This window comes from Belonocnema kinseyi, chromosome 7 (genome assembly GCF_010883055.1).
Source record: "Belonocnema kinseyi isolate 2016_QV_RU_SX_M_011 chromosome 7, B_treatae_v1, whole genome shotgun sequence".
NCBI classification, from domain to species: domain Eukaryota; kingdom Metazoa; phylum Arthropoda; class Insecta; order Hymenoptera; family Cynipidae; genus Belonocnema; species Belonocnema kinseyi.
This window is the reverse complement of record NC_046663.1, coordinates 90,106,999-90,123,452: the sequence shown is the minus strand read 5'-3', so window position 1 is coordinate 90,123,452 and position 16,454 is coordinate 90,106,999. Positions and strand designations below refer to the sequence as shown.

Genomic DNA, 16,454 nt, shown 5'->3' with positions numbered 1-16,454 from the left:
GTTACACTGGTTCAATATTGGTTTTAAGCATGTATTATAGATATAGAAAATAATATTTTAGTAAAACCGTAAAAGTATATGTATTATTTGTCATGCTAATATAGTAACATTTCGCAAGATTTAGAATATATACCTTAAAGACGAAAGCAGACTCGTGACAGTGATGCAAAAAGGAGAGAATTCTAAATTATAATATTAGATTCTTAATCAGGTTCCGCGACTTCTCCTCAATATCAAGTCGGAAATGAATATTTTAGTCGAACCGTAAAATTATATCCAATATTTGTCATTCTACTGTAGAATGTTCCTTCAATTAATTTATAAATGATCGATTATCGACACCAGTTAGGTCCATTATGTTCAAATCTGATAATATATTGTGGGCACTTGTTGCAGGTTTTATAATATATGATTTAAAGACAATAGCAGACAGTGCCGGTGCCAAAAATGAGATAATTTAAAATTATATTACCGGATGTTTCATTGACAAGTGAAATGTGTGTAGGTGAAGAGAGTCATTTAAAGCTTTTACTTTACGATTGAAGTCGTAAAGTGCACACGTGTCCGTAATGTGTCAATCAAGAATGGGTCGTAGTATTTTGAATCATTTAGTTCGTAGAGTTCTATTCTATTGGATAATGCAACTCCATTGCCGGTACGTGGCAACGTTTTGAAGGCAATAACTGACTTTAAGGCTCTTTTTGAAGTGATTATCTAATCAATTTAAGTCTTAATATGTTCCTCCATTCCATTTTCGATTCAGGTTTTCGCTGAAAAATGAGTTCTTTCTGATGATTCTGAGATTCTAAATAACAAATATTTAAACTTAAAAACTTTTCCCCATTAAACAAAAAATAAGGTAATTATTACATTGACAGTTTCATAAAAGATGTCATCAAGTTAGGTAAGTCCTTATAAAGTTAAACAGTTTTTATTGTAAACACCCAAGTAAAAATGCTTTGACTTGAGTTCGACTTGGTTATGTATTGAGTACGCCTCCAAGACATCGATGTCTGGCTGCGTCTCAAAACATTTTTCGGCTCCATCTCAAAACTGAGACATGCTCAAGTCGAACTTTTCGACTTCAGCATGTCTTGATTGGGGGGAATTCAAGTCGAACTCAAGTCAAAGCATTTTTACTCATGTTGTCATATTGAATGTGAAATAATTTTATGTTACTTTAGAAATAATTGTAACATTATTACTTGTAATTTACCGGATAATATTAGAAATAGATTAAATAAGAAACAGGGGATTATCTACAAATTATATATGGTATTTTTTATTCCAATAATGACATTGGTTGAAAATTCATCTTTTTGTATTGAAAATTCAAAAATTTAATTGACAGTTTTTTTGTATCCTGATTAAAAAATTGTTTTTCTCCTTGAAAATTCAATTGTTTGTTTGTTAAAAATAAAATTTTTCAAGTGAAAATTTAATTCTTTTATTTTTGGTCCCAAATTTATCTTCGTTAGCTGAAAAATAATGTACTTATTGGAAATTCATATTTTTTGGTAAAATAACTAATCTTCTTGATTAAAAATTGGTGTGTATTTAGTTGAAAATTTATGTACTTTGTTGGAAATTCGTCATTTTTGCTAGGCATTTAATATTTTTATTCAGCAATACTACTGTTGGTTAAAAACTAATCTATTGCAGTAGTGGATTTAACTTTTATGTTGAAAATTCGACTTTTTTATTAATTAAACTGTTCCAGATCTAAAATTAAAATCTTTTTTGTTCATTTATTTCTTAATTGAAGATTAATAATTTTAGTTAAAAATTCATCCCTTTGGTTAAAAGTTCAAGTAATTAGTTAAAAATGCATGTTTCATGTTAAGGTTTATCTTTTTTGTTTTATCTTTATCAGGTTGGAACTTCATCTTTTTGTTTGAAAATTAAATTATTCAGTTAAAAATACAACTCTTTGGTTGAAAATTAATCTGTTTTTTTTACTACAACCGAACTATTTTTGATTTAAAATTAAATTAATTAAAAATTAAATTTAATTAATTAAAAGAAATTTTTGTTTAAGATTCATCTTTTTTAGTTGAAAATTTCACTACTTCCTCGAAAGTTAAACTACTCTGTTAATTTTTTGGCAAATTTATAAGAAAAAGTAAGTCATAAATTCACAAAATAAATTTAGTCGGCCCTAATTACGCATAAAGGGGGATCAGGGAAGATGAAGACATCAAAACTTGCGGAAGTGAAAAATTCAACTGTCTTGTAGATAAAAGGTCTTTTTTAATTCACGAATTCAACTAATTGGTTAAAAATTGATGTAAATTCTTGAAAATTTATCTTATTTGGTAGAAAATCACTCTTATTGGTTGAAAATTAATCCTCGAGATTGACAATTCATCTTTCTGGTAAAACTATCAAAAATTCAACTGTTTTGTAAGAAGCTTGTCTTTTCAACAGTTTGTACAAAATTTCTATTCTATATTAACTAAAAAGTCTTTTTTTATTAAAAATTAACCTCTTTTGGTAGAAATTTAATATTTTTTGTTGAATAATGGAACTGCTTGGTTGAAAATGAATCTGTTTTGATTGAGAATTTAACTTTTATATTAAAAGTTAAAAAAATCTTTTTTTGTTTAAAATACACAGAAAGACGCTGGTGTTAAATTTGTTTGCAGCTCAAATTTCATTGGTCTCACAATCTGCATTTCAGAGAATTTTCCGTCTCATATTTATTCCTATGAACGTAGTTGCACATCTGGGCATCTAGGGGAATGTATTATTTTTTGACTGAATTTTGACTCATGCTGAGAGTTGTGGAGTGCTGAATCGCGCTGTACAGCCACCTGAATACCTGTCAAAGCAACTATTCGCTTTGCGATATTAGACTAAATAATTGTTAATAAGAAAACTAATTGGAATCATATTTACCTAATTTTCAACTCTTTTTCATTTAACAGTGCGCACTAGCCACTTCGAATAAAATTATAACTTCCTAATGCAACATAAACCACACTTCAAGCACTTCAAATGGATGCCCAGGCATCCCGGCTTTGGTGGTTTGAATGCCATGTCGGTTTTGACTGAAATCAGATTTGGAAATTATACTACGCCAAGTACAATTTTTATTTGAAGACACTAATACTCACTGGTAAATGAGAGGAAATTAAAAGTTAGGTAATTCTTATTATAACTTACCTGCTTCTCAACATCTATTTCACCCAATAACGCCAGACAAAATCATCTTGACAGGTGACTGACAGTTTGTAGACAACACTTCACATTGCTCTGAATGAGAAAGAACAGTCTCTAAATTATGATTTTCCCCTAGATTCTCATCATGAACCTGAATGCCTCAAATTTGTTGTAACTTAATTAAACATTGATTTTGGTGTACTTTGGAGGATCGGCGATTTTCTGTGTATCAAGTTGACTTTCATAGATCATTATGATTGTTACTTTTTGAGTTTGTTGGCAAAGTAAACAGAAACAGGTCGTTCTGCAGTGCGTAGTAAAATTTTCTGGAATTCCCTGCAATATTTATTATTTTGGTAAATTGGTTCATATGTTATTACATGCTGCAGTACGGTTTGATTTTTTATTTTATTGCGAAAAACTAAGCTGTTCAAAAATATATTTGATTCCATATGCAGAACAACTAAAACTGGATTCTTTGTACAAGCGCCTGCATTTGATATAAGGTTTTTTATATAAAAAAATTTACATAAAAGTCCTAATTGAGGTGATGAAGTTTAAAAAAGGGTTAGCATTTCAAAAATTTTAATTCTTGAGATTCGAACTTTTGTACTCAATTAAAGAAGTTTCAAAACATAAAAACTAATAGTACGCTTTCAAGTCGGAGTATAGAACTTGGTCAAATCTAGAATTAGATTATTTTGAAGTTAAGGGGCTTTAAATTGGAAAACTTCTTTTGACAGCAAATGGTTTACGCTACGCTGGATAATATACCACGAGAAAAGAGAATTACTTGGAAGAAGATATTTTTTTTAGAAAATGTCGACATTTCTTTTATCTACAGTGCATTTACGGGATTCGTAAGTCACTTTGTAGTTCAGTAGGGCGGATATTACTGCATTCAACGACTCTTCTTTGATAACTCCACTGACAGAGCTAGACAAGCTAAACAAGAGAAATACGAGACGGATTTCTTTCCACAGTAACGGCATTTTCTTCTGACATTTCTAAAAGAATATCATGATACCTAGTAAAGCACCTAAAGCTTACATACTTTCTTTTATTTGTACGCTATAAATACACTAAAAAAGGTTTAAACAATATTTTATATGCTAGAATATATTTAACAAATAATTTTTAGTGTTTATCAAAAAATTTCTTGTACAAAATTCTTTTATTGTTCAATTGTGTTAATATTAATTAATATACTTCACAATACCCCTAGAAAACTTGAAACTTCTAATTTTTTAGAGTTTTATTAACTTTCAATTTCGGAATACTTTGATCTTGATACTATATTTTTTCGGTGATTTTATTTTATTCATTTAGTAATTTACACATTCGAAATGTTCTGGTGTGGAAATCAGCACCCCTGCCTCGACCGTGTATGTGTATGTAGCAGTAGTTCTCTTACGATCCTGAGGGGAAATGTCGGTCAAACTAATCCAACAGATGGCGCAACAAAAAGTAGGTCTGACTTTTGCATTGAATTGCGTTCAGAAAAAGTAAAAATAATTAAAAAGTTGATTCTGTTTGCAAATAAACAGAGAAAATATGATAAAATAAGAGTGACTATTACTAATTATTTGAAAAAAGAAAAAGTCATGAAAATATATTTTTCTTATTTGTTAAAGTAAAAAAAATTTATTTATTGATAAATTTATTAATGTGGCTAATGAAAAAATGGATTTTTAATATTATTTAACATAATGTATATATTTATTTAAATTTAACCGTACATCATATATACATTTATGCAGTTCAATAATTGATTTGTTGCTCAATCTTGAAAGCTTTTTTCTCGCTACATTTAACCCCTAATAATTTTATTTAGAAATGTAAATTTGAAGGAGATTTTGAGTTAAATAGTTAATTATATTCTTGCAATCCTCATTTCTAAAATGAACAGACTTTGAACTATTACACCCTATTAACAAACGTACCGTATTAATGACGCACAGTGGGAGGAAATGCAATTTTTCGTTCAAAAATTTCCAGAGCCATCAATTTTCGTTCGCTTAAATTTTTCTTTATTATATTAAAGTTTATTAAATTATAAAGAGTTTGACGCTCCGAACTTTTGTCTCCTCTATTTGTTTATGAATATTTTTTCCACTCAAAGTATGAAAAAATAAAAATTTTGTACATAACAATTTTTTACGCTTTAATAACTGATCAGGAAAACCTTATATTATCTTAAATAAATGTTTAGGGAGTCAAAGAATACAAATAATTGGTTAATTATTCCATTTATTTGTTATAAACCAATTTTATGAAGAAATTGACAAATATTCTTATTATTGGACAAAAATTTTGTTTGCTAAAAGTGCTTCAAATTAACGTAGGAATGACATTTATTAACAAAAATAATTTAAAAGTTTATAATAACCATTGTTATAAACCATTTTTGTGTCACAATATTAAAATAAAAAATGTTTCTTATTATAATTTCCTTCAATCGCCAGAACGACTTTAGGTATTCTCTAAAATAATAAATATTTGATAATATTCGATAAAATATAACAATTTAAATTTTGTTAACAAATTAGATAAAAATTGAACATTTTATCTCTTTCGCATAGAAAATGTTGTTTTGCATTGGAAATATTGTGAGCCATTGGACGAATGACTGCTAGTCACAAAAATATTAGAAACGTTAACAGTAAACACTGTTATTAACAATTCTTGTGACAAAATAGTTTAACTTAAGGTTTTATCAAATTTAAATTTTCTTTGATGTCTAAGTCGGTGGGTTATTGTCAAAAGATTTTGTTTTGAGTGAACCTTAGCATGCCGTGTTATGATTCATTCTCAATCTATTGCAATTGATAACTCGACTTTTTGAAAGTGAAACTGCCAACATTTGGAATTTGCTTATGTAAATTGTTTATGAACATTTAAGTTGTTATATTTTACTAAATATTATCAAAGATACATTATTTATGGATATCTGTATTCATTATAGCGATTAAAGAAAAGAATTTTTTTTATAAAACCTTACATTTAAATGTTTTGCCACGAGAATTATTCATAACAATGTTTCGAAAACATTTCCAGTGCAAAAATTTTTCTATGCGAAAGGGCCAAGATTAAGCATTTTTTATCTAATTTGTTTATAAAATTTAAATTGTTATATTTTATCAAATATGATTAAATATTTATTATTTTAAGGAATACCTGAAGTCGTTCCGGCGATTGAAGGAAATTGTAACTATACACTTTTAAATTAGTTTTATTATTAAATGTCATTCCTATATTAATGTGAAGCACTTCTAGCAAACAAATTTTTTACCGATAATAAGACTATCTGTCACTTTGTTCATCAAATTTGTTTATAACAAATAAATGAAATAAGAAACAAATTATTTGTATTCTATTATTATTATTATTACACCATTAAGCCATTTCCCTTTCGGGGGATTTAGTTTCCAAAATTTTCAACTCGATATCCCCTCCCGTGTGAACACAAATTCTCTTTGAAAAAAATGTAAAAAAAATGTTTGAGCTTACGCTCCCATTGCGTGAAGTTGACAGGTAGCCTGGTGGCTAATCGAATATAGAGTAATAAAGTAATTTATAATACATTCTTATATCCGGAATGCATTGTTTAATTTAATTGTTTAAATAATGTAAAATCGTTTGAACAATTGATTTCGTGTAGATGGCACAAATAGGTGTATATTAGGGTGGTTGAAAAATGCATCGCAACATTTTTTTCACTCTAGAGGGCAAGCCACCCCCCTCCCCCTCCCGACAAAAATTTTCATTTTCGGAGAAAGAAAATCCGTAAATCCGCACCTCAAAATTCCATTTAATTAACATAGGAATATTTTGAATTTTCGAAAACTTGAACTCATGTTCCACGGTTTCATCGAGACGTGCCAAGTTTTTTAGGGAATTAAGAGGACTATCTACGACATGAAACCATACTAATAACTTTTATTTCCAACCTACCCACACTCCTCGCAATGTCCCAAATATGACCCAAAAATAAAAAAATAAAATTTTTACGTATTATTGTTACTTTTTAGCAATTTTCAAAGTCTTTTTCATACAACTCATTACTAATGGGCAATTTGAATATTTACCATAAATTTTTTAACAATTTTCAATGGTTCAAACAAATGTAAATTATTGAAACAATTATTTATTCCCAAAAATTAAAAAAAAGAACCGTATTTTCTGATTGAAATGTAATATTTGGTCATTGTTTGGAGTAGTATATGTTTCTAAAAACATTTTGTAATTATTTGAACAATTAATTATTGTTTATTTAAAAAAAATTTCAAAATTGAGCCAGAGTTATCCGCTTTTTTCAAATTGGTATCATATGCTACTTTTTGTTGAATAATTACAAAATTTTGAAACATTTATTCTAATGTTTAACAAATTTCTATTTGTTTGAACAATTTTTATTTGCTTAAGCAGTTATTTTTCGATAAATAAAAAATTGAAATAAAATAGAAGACATAATTAATCACGATTTCAACATTATATTTGGAAAATTAATGATTTAAAGAAATTATATTTGTTTAGACAATTAAAAAGTGGTAAATTTATACTTTCATTACACTACACAGTCAGAAACATAATTGTATGTGTTCTATTTTATTTTCATATTTTTTGATATTAAAAAAACTTCATGAGAAAATAAAGATTGTTTAAACAGATAGAAATTTATTAAACAATCAAAGAAATGTGTCACAATTATGTAGTTATTTAACAAAAAATGGCACAGGATACCATCATCTTGATGGACATCTCTGGCTCAATTTTTAGAAATTTAAAAAATAAACAATAATTAATTGTTTAAACAATTACATAATGTTTTTAGAAAAATTATTTGAATAGTCTAGGTAAATGTTTAAATTGTCCATTAGTAATTAGTTTTATGAAAAATATTACGGAAATTGCTAAAAAGTAACAATAACACATAAAATTGTAGTTTTTTTGTACTTGGGTCATATTTGGGGCGCTGCTTGTAGGATGGGGGGGGGGGGGGGGGGGGGGCGGTTGAACATGAAAGTTATTAGTATGGTTTTATTTCGTAGACACTCCTCTTAAATTCTTTAAAAACTTGGCACGTTTTGATGAAACCCTGTTACAACAATGTTACTATTGCTTCAATTCTTTTTTAAACTGTTTGAGCCATATTTATATGTTTAAATACATACATCCTAGAAAAAAAGTCTTTCTTAGTCAGTTTTTCAACTAATTTGGATATTCTTATGTCTTTTTTCGTTTATTACTGTTCGCATTAGTTTTGTAAACATGTTTTCATTTATAAATAATTGCAAATTTTTAAAATATTTTTTCTCTCTAAAAATCTGTAAATCATATAGGTTTCTTTAGACTATAATTTCGTTCAACATTAAAAAAAAAATTGTTCACATTATATTTTAATTGGACTAGTTTAAAGTATCTATTTAATTTTTTTAATTATTTAACCAATTTTTGCAATTTAAAAACTGTTTAAAATACTGACATCACGTACACATTGCTTATACAGGGTGTACCCAGAGAACTGTGGTTAATTTTGTGAGAGGGTGGGTGGGTGTTAGGTTGTGCAAAAAAAATAACCCAAATTTTTTTGGTCTGATGCTTATTCTGGGCACAACAGAGGATACAAGTTGTCTGTACGTGTGAGCATGTGTGGCTACAAACTTTTGTTAATATGAGATTGTTGCAACAAATAAAAACAATAAAATATGTTTAGAAACATTCAGATAAACGGAAATTATAGAAACATTAATTACAAAGGCAAGAAGATACAAAAAATTACAATCACGAAACATGTATTAGTTTAAACAATTAAACTTCATATTCACGTCGCTTTTTGACCAAAAAATGCACCCAAGGAACACGCCTTAACTTAAGAGGATGTAATATAATTTTTCATTAACAAAGAACATTTTTTGCTTACAATACAAGATTATTAAATTTTATCGACAAATACAATATCACACACATGCTCACACGTACATACAACTTGTACCCTCTGTTGTGCTCAGAAAAAGCATCAGACAGCAGGAAAAGTAATTGGTTCTGATAATCATATTGCATTCTGTTTTGTTGAAAATTCCTCTTTTTGAGCTGAAAAGTGAAAATTCGTCTGCTTGACGATTCACTTATTTTGTTGAAAAATCGTTTGTTTTTTTGTTGAATTTAACTGTTTTTGATTTAAAATTAACATATATTTATTGTTGAAAATGCAACTACTTGGTTGAAAGTTAAACTACTTTTTTAAAAATGTAGTTTTTTGGTTTAAGATTCATCTTTTCGGTTTGAAGATTGAACAATTATGTCAAACATTAATTTATTTAGCAATTTAGTTTTTATAGCTGAAAATTTAAATATTCCATTTCGGTTGAAAATTAATATTTTTAGTTGAAACTTCAAATTACTTTGTTGAAAAATTATGTATCATACTAAAAATGAGTTTTTTTTTAGTAAATTAATCTTCTTGTCTGGAAATTCATCTATTTAGTTGAAGATTGGTCTTCCTTTTTGGTTAAATTTAAACGTTTTTTATTTTAAATTAAAATATTTTTCGGTTGAAAGTTCATCTACTTGTTTGAAAGCTGAAGTACTTAATTAACATTCTTTTTCTTTGTTGAAGATTCCTATTTTTACTTAGAAATTGAATTATTGTGTTAAATAATCGCTTTTTTGTTTAAAAATAATTTTTGACTAAATTTTTTTATTTTTTATTCTAAAATTCAATTATTTCGTTAAATGTAAGTTAAGTTAACTGAAAGTTTAACGATTTCATATTGGTTAAAATTAATCATTTTTAGTTAAAAACTCAACTATTTGGTTACATTTTTTTCAATTCAACTAAGAAAATTCTAGAAAACATGCTAATGGAAAAGGTTTTTCGTGATTTTTTTTCAATGAGCTAGATAGCGCTGGGATCGAAACTCTCCTAACTGTTCGAATAAAAATGGAGGCAAAAGCTGCTAAAAGTTTCAACCGGAATCGATCTAAAATTTATTTTTAGTAATTTTTTTCTGTGATGTATTCAAAGTAATTTAAACATTATACTTATTTTATAGACAAATTTGAAATCATTTTAAAAAATACATTCTTAACATGAGTGAAAATGAAAAACTAATCAGTCTTATTTTGGCTAAAAAGATTTTTTTAATGTGCTCATTAACCCTTATATTAAGTGGTACTCTCAATCAGTACTTATGGAGGATTCTTTCGGGCTCCAAAAAGGGGGTCTTGAAATTTTATAATATTCTAAATCGCAGCCAATACATATTTCCTGAAGTATTTTGAACATGATCCTGTATTATAAGTTGCCCAGTGGGCACAACATTTTAGAACGTAATTGGAACGTACTAAAAACGTTTTTTGGACGTACAAGTCAAAAGAAGTCATTCGAAGTCAAAGGAAATCATTTGAACGTTTTAAAAACTGTCCTAAGTCAGGCCAAATAATGTTCTTAAAACGTTTTATGTTTCCAATTACGTCTTTGAAACGTCTCTGGAACAGTGTATGTTTATGGAACGTTATATGGACTGACTTATGACATTTTTAAGCCGTTCTAAAGATGTTCTTTAACTCTTGTGCCCACTGGGAACGTTATTACCATATCAGGATGTCTACTAACCGGGAAAACTGAGAAATAGTCACAAATCGAAATAAGACCAGGAAACCTCGAAAATTAATCGGGAATAATAATTCAAATCAGGAATAACATTTAAAGTTCTGGATAATATAATATTTTTATTTATATTGTTAATAAGATATATATACATATATATTTGAATATTTATCCTTTTCTTAGATAATTTGAAGTCATGAAATGTCGGACACATTGTGTTCGAAAACCCGATTAATTAAAAATTCAACTATTTTGTTAAATTTTTTGTTGTTGTACTAATTCCACTTTTTTTATTTGAAATTAAAATATTTCTAAATTAGAACATCAACTATTACATTTATTGCTGAGAATTCGTTTTTCGGTTGAAAATTCATCTACTTTCTTCACAGTTGGGCTACTTGGTTGGAAATTCATATTTTTGGTTGATAATTCATTTCATTTGAAAATTTATCTGTTTGGTTGAAAATGTAACTATTTTGATAAAAATTTGTCTTTTTAGTAGAAAATTAATCTTCTTGTTAGAAAATTCACTGATTAAGTGAAAAATTCATCTATTAGGCTTCAAAATGAACTTTTTCTTTAAAAATGAATATTTTCGGGTTTTATAACAAAATTCTTCAATTTTAAAAGATTTCAACAAAAGTTAATCAAAAATTCGATTAAATTTAAGTTTCAAAAGATGCAAAAATAATTTTAAACTTGTAAGAAGTTCAACAAATTTTAAACAAAATGTAGATTTTGGAAGAGCTTGAAAAAAATTAGATATATTTATCAATTTCTTTGGTGTTATTGATTCATTATTAATTAATTATTGAAGAGTTAAAACAAGGAAACATTATAAAAATGATTTATTTTGATATTATGTTATAAACACATGTAATTGTAATTAAACTGCCATCATGAAAGATAAAAAAATAGACTATTACATTTTTCGTTGAGAGTTATGTTTTTTGGTTGAAAATTCAACTACTTGGTTCAAACTTACTCTAATTTGTTGAAAGTTAATTTTTGTTGTTAATGATTCATCATTTTATTTAGAAATTCATCTAATAGGTTAAAAATGTTACTATTTCTTTAAAAAATTGTCTTTTCTGGTAGAAAATTCATCTTATTGGTAGGAAATTTACTCATATATTTGTTTGAAAATTAAACCATTTGTTTGACATTTTTCTTTTTCAAATTTAATTTAAAATTGGAAAAAAATCAATGTTTTGTTACGATTGATGGAAAAATTTTTAATGTTTTTTTTTATTTTGAAAGATGTATTCTGAGAGAAAACTTGAAGAACTCATAACATTTCAATTGAATTCTTAATTTTTAGAAAAAATCGCTCAGGTTTAAAAGATATTTAGAAGTTTTGAAAAGATTAAAAACTAATTTAAAACTTATGAAAATTAAAAATGTTTTCAAACAAAATTCAGTTTTTGGAAGATTTTCGTACAAGAAATTTAGATGGTTATTGATGTCTTTGGTATTAAATATTAATTATTGATGATTTATTACAAGGATCCATTGTAACAATTATTTATTTTAATATTAGTTGAATTTCACAAATAGCGATGCCGAGATACATATCCTTTTGCTAGAACTGCTGGCCTCATGTGGCCTCGGAATGGGAGTATGTGGGGAGCAAAGGAGGCAGTGTTCAACTTCAATGTCTTTATGACACAGACTAACATTAACCGATTTTGCTGAAATTTGGAAATCATTATGTTAGGCATTCGAACAAAACCAGTGGATGAGAAGAAAAAGATCCAAAAATTTTTGTTCCACAATATAAGTGAGGGCCACTTTAATCTATTATAGTATCATTTTTCCACTGTTACTACAATATTAGTTTTTTCTAAGGAAATTACAAACTATTTCTACAACAGAAACTAAATTGCGTTTTTTTACGCTTTTACGAAAACCCATTCATAATTTTGACATTGTTTTCATCTGCTCCATTTTTGCGCTGTCGGCTTGAAATACTCTCGACTTTCATTTGATTTTTCCAACAGAACGGATAACGACAGTCGTAAATCTAATATTCCTTTTCCACGCGCACATGCTCATTTTTTCCAAACTCCATTTCATCCACGAGTTCTGCGAGAGCAGAGTATTTCGTTTCGTACTAGAAAAAGTTTCACGACTATGACAAATGCACTTTCTACGAATAGATCAAATCTAAAAAAAGAGCTGCGTCAGATAAGGCGATTAAGTGCACGTTACCAAAAGTTGGGGTAAAGGGCTTCAATAAGAAATGCCTTCTGGTCCCTGAGGCCTGCAAAAGCACCGGAATAGTAGTGCGATGGCCGATAGTGCTCCAAATTGCTGACGGCTTAAAATGAAATGGCATGAGGGGAATCCCATGCCAGAGGAAAAAATTGTCCTCTTGACAATATTTCTCTCATTTATGCCACCTAATATACACATAAAAATAAATTTATCACTTTGTTTCCAAGTATTCTACTTCAAAAATTGATTTTAAATTTATTTACCCTGTTTTAGAAAAAACACAAAAATAAGCTTTTTTCACACATACACGAAGAGCCCTTGTTTGAACACCGTTTAACCACATCGAAAATGGTCGATTACGTATCGTCCGCGAAGGCGACGAGCAAAATCCTCAACATCAGTGAGCAAAATGCTTTCGCCGTTGAGTGAACTGCTCTTCATGGTTATCAAAACATTTTATTTACCACTTTTTTTTTACTAATGCCAACTAGCATCGTAATTGTTAGACAATCTCCGGGAGATGGCCAAGAATTTTTCGAGACCGGGAAAATAATATGTTCGATTTCAAAATTTTTTTAAATTTCAAGTTCAGTTTTTAACACTTTCAATTCTGAAATCATTCAATTTACAATGTATAATTTAAAAATATCTTAATTTAAACATTTTTCATCTTAGGTCTTCGATTACAAACGGACGCTTTTAATTTTTCAGAGTTTCAAAATGCAATTTGAAGACTTAAACGATTAAAAATTAAAGGAGTTTAACAAATTGAACAATAATTGATTTTAAAGGTTTTCAAAATTAAACAATTTACAAATTTTAAAGTTAAACACAGAACTGTTGCAATTCGAAAACCATAGTATCCACTGAATTTGAAAGTTTTTAATTAAAAGAAAAAGAACAATTTTTTATTTTTTTTACTGAACAATCGGAAACTGTATTGTTAGAAATAGAAAACCTTGGATAGTTAAAATTTCAGAGTGCTAAAATTCAACTTTGAATTTTTCCATTTCATAAAAATTAATTTGTAAGTGAAAGTGTTGCACTTTGATGTCTAAATGAGCATTTAAGATTGGATAATTTAAAACGTCTTGAAATAAAAATAATGTGACTTTAACTATGAAAAGTTTATTTAACACAAATTTTTAATGTTTCTGACTTAAAATGTTTAAAAATGATATCATTTTGAAAATTTACAAATATATTAATTCATTATGAATTATATATTAATTCATTATGAAAGTTCAAAATTCGAAAGAATTCAACTTTCAGTGCCTTAATTAGCAGATCAGTTTTATTACTATAGATGAAACAATTTTAGTTTTTAATTTTTTAATTTCAATATTCGTGAAAAAGTTTTGCAAACTGGGAAAAACAGGAAAGTGACTGGGAATTTGTTTCTTCTATTAAAAAAGCCACCCCGAGGTACTTTTTCCCTAAAAATAAATTTGAAAATCTTAATTCTTCTTGAAAAAATTGTGAAGTCAAATGGAAAACCATCAAGATTTTAAAAAATTTGCTATAATAAACCAGTTCATTTGAAAACGTTTTATTAAAGCCGAAATTTATCACAATGCTTTTCCTTCTTGAAATTTATATCTTTTTTGTTGAAAAGTAATATTTTGAGGAAATGTAACCAGCAAGAATAACATTTTTTTTTCTCAAGCACATTCCAATACAATTCTCTGTTTTTCGAAGTCGCTTGAATTTCGAAAGTCTTAGTTTTTGTTATTCTGCCGTGAAAAACAAGAAATCGGTATTCAAATTTGGGATTTTGCCCCTGCTTAGTACTTGTTTCGAATATATTTAAATAAAAAATAATTCTAAACCAGGCAACAAATCCCAAATGTAGTTACCGCTTTATTGATTTGCACGGAAGTATTTTCTTTCAAAAAGATTTATTCCTAAAAAATTGAAATAACTCCAGGAATTGTAGAGAAAAAAAGTAATAAACTTATAAATAGTTCTAATTCCATTTTGAAAACTTCGTAATTGAAATCGCTTTAATAAGAAACCTTCGTGATTGAAAATTATGAAATTCTTTAACTTTATACATATGGAAATTGTATAATAATAATAATAGTATATGCTGGACTTCAACCTTATTTTATGTGTTTGTTACTAATTCAAAGTCGACTTAAAATATTGTTATGCTCACTTTGACATAGAAGGTTTGTAAGTTTATTTATTAATACATTAAGAAAGAATTTATGTTCATTGGGTAATGAAGTGCACTTTATTAAAAATTTTAATTTTCAAAATTTTATAAAAAATTAAAAGATTTGTTTTCATATGATACTAGTATTTTCAAATACGATTTTGGATTATCAAACTTCACCTCAATTGTTGCCATGTTACATATTTTTTAACTTTACGAAGAAAAAAAATGCCTCAAAACAGTACGGCCGAAAAAGAATTTAAATACCAAAGAAGTACACGAAGTACGTCCTTCGTCAACAGGAATTAAATTCAACTAAATTAAAAAATTACAATTCATACACTGAGAGAAATAACTCGACGATACACGCATAATTCTGGTTATTCCAACCATAATGTATTGCTCGCTCAGCTACAGCGATACGGTTTGCGTATTTTACCCATACCATAATTATTGAGGCAATATTACTGCTTCAGTCATATGTTATCAGAGATATTTCTTAACATAAGATGGCTGCGTCAGATAGAATTTGGTTGGGGTAAATCAACCATACGCATGGCTCTTTGCTGCACCTCCCATAATTTCGTTGAAAATTATTTTTTAAAGATACACGGAAAAAATATAAATCGTCTTTGTTTTACATTGTGTTGAACTAGTCAACGAAATGTGTTACAAAGTTCTATAAAATTTAAAGGCCGGGGTGACATAAGCTCGATTGAAAGGTAGGGTATACGAAAAACGTAAAATAGTTCTATAAAATCTAAACTTGTAGCTAAAATACAGTCTATATCGAAAAAGTTTTGAAACCAATTTTTCGCCGAAAAAATTTAATCTTTTGCATTATTACTTTATACTTTAATATTTGTTCACATGTTCGAGTACACAATTATTTTTTGTATTACAGAATCACTACAATATTTATAATCGCACGCTATGAAAATTTTTATTTGTCGCGGATTCGAACCCTAAATGTTTCGCATTCCTAACGCCTAAAGCCTCGCGGCTAACCTAGCTTCGAGTATAAAGAACAAAATCTGAAATATATCCTACAGCTGTGCAGGACCGTCTGCACATTTTTGCAACCCATTCTATAAAAAATGTTGCGAAGCTTATAATAGTATATTTATAATATAATAATTTTAAAAATATTACAAAATGTTATTGAATATTTTATGTAATTTAAAAAGATTAAAAATAAATTCAAAAATATATCAAGATATTTTAAAAGATTTTAGAGAAATCAATATATATTTTAAGAAATTTAATCGATTTTAAATGTTTTCTAAAAATCTACGAAGATTGCAG

The 16,454-nt window shown here is 27.7% G+C and overlaps 1 protein-coding gene across 6 annotated transcripts in view; it reads left to right on the top strand.

The window, feature by feature from the left end:
* LOC117177149 (protein amalgam-like) overlaps nt 1-16,454 on the top strand; it is a 260,532-nt gene that overhangs the window by 182,880 nt on the left and 61,198 nt on the right. The window lies entirely within an intron of this gene.